This window comes from Drosophila ananassae (assembly GCF_017639315.1).
Source record: "Drosophila ananassae strain 14024-0371.13 chromosome Y unlocalized genomic scaffold, ASM1763931v2 tig00000096, whole genome shotgun sequence".
NCBI lineage: Eukaryota > Metazoa > Arthropoda > Insecta > Diptera > Drosophilidae > Drosophila > Drosophila ananassae.
Genome location: NW_025319058.1, coordinates 156,444 through 162,292, shown reverse-complemented (window position 1 = coordinate 162,292; position 5,849 = coordinate 156,444). Strand labels below are relative to the sequence as shown.

At 35.9% G+C, this 5,849-nt stretch overlaps 1 pseudogene; it reads left to right on the top strand.

The window, feature by feature from the left end:
• The first annotated feature begins 2,745 nt into the window (after nucleotides 1–2,745).
• LOC116656483 lies at nucleotides 2,746–3,449 on the top strand (annotated as a pseudogene).
• The last annotated feature ends 2,400 nt before the right edge of the window (nucleotides 3,450–5,849 follow it).

Sequence of the window (5,849 nt, the reverse complement as noted above, 5' to 3'; positions counted from 1 at the left end):
AACTGTACAGGAACACAAATTCGTCTACTATTCGCTATAGTACTGACTGAGCAGGACTAAACTGGACAGGAACACAAATTCGTCTTCTATTCGCTATAGTACTCACTACAGGTTTCCCAGCCTGAGCACAAATGTTGTGAGATCACCACAAAGATTCAATGACTGATGATTTTACCGACATCGGTACAAAATGTAACGATCTAACGGTATCATTCATCGATGCAATGTATAATGAAACTTTGATTTCTATCGAGGATCTTTGCATATTGCGAATTTTCCAATCAGTCATTTCGGTGTGACATCACCGAATCGAAGTGCATCTGATTTACTCAACACAGGTATGAATCATAAACTACAGTTCGATACTGTAGAAATGACAGGCATAGTTAGTCGCAATGTTCCACTACTTAATGACGAACAAAAAATTATTTACGACTGCATTATGCTCGCAGTTGCGGCAGGACACGGGAGGATTCAATTTTTTGAATGCACAAGGTGGATCTGGCAAAACATTCCTTATTTCACCACTTCTTACCAAGATACCTTCCAAAAATGGCATCGCATTGGCCTTGCAACATTCAAAATAATCCAAGCATAGTGCTGAAAGAATGTAAATTAATTATTTGGAATGAATTCACTATAGCTCATAAACATTCGTTTGAGGCATTGGATAGGACATTGAGGGATATAAAAATCAATCATAAAATATTTTGGTACACTGATGCCGTACGCTGATGAAATCAATACTTGCTTAAAATCATCGCGACTGTGGCGTAATGTTGGAAAAGTTCCATCCGCTGAAACTTTCTCTAAAAAACTGTTAGATATTGGCGATGGGAATGTTGCTGTACATGAAAATACTGGATGTATAAAATTACAAACGGTCTTCTGCACAATCGTCGACTCGCAAAATACTCTCATTGATCGCATATTTCCTAATGTACACACACAATATGAAAATCATAAGTGGTTGGCAGAAAAAGGGATTTTGTCAGCGATGGCAACGAAACTGTTAATTATCCAATTGAGTTCTTAAATTCATTGGATTTGCCAGGCATGCCGCCACACCAGTTACAATTGAAGGTTGGAGCTCCGATCATTCTACTTTGTTACTTGAACCCACCACGGCAGTGTAATGGTACACGATTAGTAATTAAGAAATTAATGAAAAATATCATTGAATCCAGCATTTTGAATGGGAAGTTTCAAGGCGAAAATGTATTATTGAGACGAATCCCTATGATTCCTAGAGATCTGAAAAATGAATTCAAACGGACTCAATTTCCAATTCGATTGGCATTCGCTATGATGATCAATAAGTCACAAGGCCAAACATTATCTGTATGTGGCTTAGATTTGGAAACACCATGCATTCCCACGGACAACTATATGTGGCATGTTCTCGCGTGGGAAAACCATCCAGTTTATTTGTGCTGGCTACAGACGGACTAACCAAGTATATTGTGCACTCCATTGCGCTGAGAGAATAATCTTATTCTCATTGAAATAAAAAAAAATGTTCTAGAAAAAATATATGATACATCGCAAAACCACGTTTGCTGGATTTTCTTGTTATATTATCTTTATATATATAAATCTCGTGTCACAATGTTTGTCTTCAATGGACTCCTAAACCACTTAACCGATTATAATAACATTCGCACACCAAGTGCAGTTCTATCCAACTTGAGAGTTAGAACACTTTAAATCTCAAATTATTGTCGCAATTTTAATTTATTGCTAATTATTTGTCTGTTATTATTGACTGGGTTGAGTAAGTAATCAATAGATGGCGCTGCTATGGTAAATCTACGAACGTGTCATATAGCTACATTATATAGCTAAATTTATTTTGTAGTGAACGAAATTCAGTATAATTCAATTATTTCCACTTTTTGAATTTTTGGTGTTAGCATAGCCGGCCTCGTGTTACTTAGACTGAAGTGAAAATTGAGTTCATATTATAACTAGATATTGGAATCGGTAAAATAGAACTGCAACCAAATACGCAATTAAAATGGAGATTAAAAACTCCAATTTAATTGACGAAAATAATGTTTGACCACCTATAATAAATTTAATAAAATTATTTCGAGTTTTCCCTTAAATCCAAAATTAAAACATGTTATGATCTACTGATTTCAATAAGAAAACAAAAATCTTACATAGGAAAATGTTTGAAAAAAATCATAGAAGACCAAAAATTAATGTAAAAAATCTGAGATTTCAACTTTGGATGAGTATTCCAAAGAAGAAACCCTAAAGGCTTATAGTAGTAGAAAGTCAAGATCACCATATTTTTTACAAATATCATCTGTGTGAAAAAGCAACAGTAACGCGTATCCGTGTCAGCTATTTATATTATAATATATACTATCTGACCCGGACACGCGTTGCTGTGACTTCTTCACACATATGGTATTTGTAAAAAAATATAGTGATCTCCTTATTTGACTTTCTACTACTATAACCCTTTAGTACAATGAAATTATTTACGAACAAAGGCGAAAATGTTGATGTTGGTATACAAATTCACTGGACTGATATTTGAAGGGGAAGTACGTTGAGCACAAATAATTAAAATTTTCTTACACTTGATATTAAGCAGAAATCAATAGGTGCAAAATAAAAATTTATATTCATAACTCAAATAATTATTCTGTATATCCGGGAAAGTACTCTGAAATAATTAATTTTTATCCTGAAAAACAGTGCAGTTCATTTTCATCCTAATCAACAACAAATCAATAGTCAAATGTTTACAAAAATTCCAGTTCGCTGAAATGCGACTCGTGTAGACCCATTATGTCCGGTCACAGTCTAAGTGCAATTCTCCTGCTCCTGGGGGCCTTGGTAGCGGGATGAAACGCTTCCAACGGCGACCCCTCGCAGTTTTTCCACAATTGCCGGCAGAACTGCGAACGGACAAATTGTTCCGCAGATGGCTTGGAAATACAGGAGCAGGCGGTCAAGTTTTACAGACAGTCCGTTTTCGACCAGCTTTTCCAGTGGAGCTGCGCTGATGAGTGCCAGTACGGGTGCATGTGGCGCACTGTTTTCGCCTTCTTTGAGCGGGGCTGGCCCATCCCGCAATTTTATGGCAAATGGCCATTCCTTCGGCTGATGGGAATGCAGGAGCCAGCTTCGGTGTTGTTTTCGAGGCTCCAGACAGCCCTTGCTACATGCTGGCACATATTTTCGAAGTGACAAACCTCAATGGCTGGATATGGTCGGCCACCTTCCACACGCGAGATTATCCACTGACGGAGTTGCTAGACTATGCCTTTGCCTATTCTATTATTCTGTGCTCGCTGTATGTCCTGGTGATGCGAATGCTTCTCCGACACTCCCTGTTCCTGCGTGGCGTCATCACACTGGCCTTTATCTCCTACTACACTTGGCTTTGTTTTGTACTACTGACTTGGCTTTGTTTACAAACAGTAAAGTAAATTTATTAAAAATTTCAATACTCTGACCCATCGTGCTACATTTGTCCACATTGGGATATCGTTAAAAAAAAAAAAAAAAAAAAAAAAAATTGTCTGGTAGTTTAATGCATTGCGTATTTGGTTGCAGTTCTATTTTACGAATCCCAATATCTAGTTATAATATGAATTCAATTTTCATTTCAGTCTAAGTAACACGTGACCGTCTATGCTAACACCAAAAATTTAAAAAGGTGGAAATAATTAAATCATACGGTATTTTATTCACTACAAAATAAATTTAAAAAAATTTTAAAGCGTCAACAACACGTGGTAATTATGCTGTTAAAATGTAGCTTAAATCACACGTTCGTAGATTTACCATAGCAGCGCCATATATTGATTACTTACTCAACCCAGTCGAAAGGTAGAGACATCAGTTAGAATCATTTGGAGCTAACAAATAATTGTGACTGTCAAATAATAACAGAGAAATAATTAGCAATAAATTAAAATTGCGACTATAATTTGAGATTTAAACTATTCTAACCACGGTTGCCATTCCAAACAAATTTTTTGTACCAAAATTTTGAAAAAATGTACCAATTTGAGCAAAAATGTACCACAAATTTTTCTCGGTATTTTTTAAAACTAAAATTTCTTAACGTTTTTTTTAAATGATCTTTTATTATTTCACGTACTTATTATTTTATGTATTTCACAATTTATAACTGTTTACGTAGTTATAAATTTAACCTTACGTTGGCGCATACATATTTTCTCAATTTGAGACGGAACATCGCAAATCGACTGCATGCGATATTTTTCAGTGTTAGTAATGGTTCCATTTCTAACTGATACAAAATTTGTGCTTGGTGGAACAGAGCCATTTGTTAAAATAATATGTGTGAACATAAAATTTTTTGAAAAAAAAACTAGACCAGGCATATTGAAAATGTACCAAAATGAAAAAAAGTGATCCAATGTTCCAACGCATAAAAAATTTACCAGTTTTGGTACATTTGTACCAAAAATGGCAACCGTGATTCTAACTCTCAAGTTGGATCGAACTGCACATGGTGAGTAATCGGTTAAGTGGTTTAGGAGTCCATTGAAGACAAACATTGTGCCACGAAATTTATATATATTAAGATATATTACAAGAAAACCCAGCAAACGGTATTTTGCCATATATATTTTTTCTGACAAATTTTTTTTAGTTCTTTCATATTGTGTTTGTACATTAGGAAATATGCGATCAATGTATTTTGCGAGTCGACGATTGTGCAGAAGTCCGTTTATAATTCCAGTATTTTACCGTTTGTAATTCCAGTATTGTAAATCCAGTATTTTCATGTATGTACAGCAACTTTCCCATCGCCAATATCTACAGTTTTTTAGAGAAAGTTTCAGCGGATTTATCCCGAAGCATTTGAACGCGCATGTTCTTCGTCAGTTGTATTTTTTCATCATTACGCCACAGTCGCGATGATTTTAAGCACGCATTGATTTCATCAGCGTTCGTTGAACGTGGAATAACGGGAAGAGTTTGTCGGAAATCACCTAAAAGGAGTAACAGAGATCCCCAAATATTTTATCATTGTTTTTTATATCCCTCAAATGTCCTATCCAATGCTTCAAGCGAATGTTTATGAACCATAGTGCATTCATCCAAAATAATAATTTTACATTGTTTTAGCACTATGCTCATAGACGATTGTGGTTTTATGTTGCACAATGCATCTGGATTATTTTGAATGTTCAATGGCAGCTTAATGAGCTGTTCTGCCTCCATATAATAAAGTGGCTGCAATGCCAGAAGATGAAATGGCCAAGGCGATGCCATTTTTTGATCGTATCTCTGCAAGAAGTAGCGAAATAAGGAATGTTTTGCCAGTTCCACCTGGTGCATCCTTAAAAAAAAGAATCCTCCTTGTCCTGCCGCAACTGCGAGCACATTGCGGTCATAAAGAATTTTTTGTTCGTCATTAAATAGTGGAAAATTGCGACTAACAATGCCTGTCATTTCTACAGTATCGTACTGTAGTTCACGATTCATATCTGTGTTGAGTAAATCAGATGCACTTCGATTCGGTGATGTCACCCCTAAATGACTGATTGGTAAATTCGCAATAGCAAAGCAAAGATCCTCGGTAGCAATCATCTCTTCATTATACATTGAATCGCTGAAAGATACCGTTAGATCGTTACATCTTGTACGATGTCGGTACAATATCAGTCATTGAATCTTTGTGGTTATCCCACAACATTTATGCTTGTGCTGGAGAGCCTTTAGTCAGTACTATAGCGAATAGTAGACTAATTTGTGTTTCTGTTCAGTTTAGTCCTGCTTCAGCAAGCATATTGTTCCAATAGTTGTCGTCTTCTACCAAGCCTAGAGGATACTGGATACTGTTGTCCATC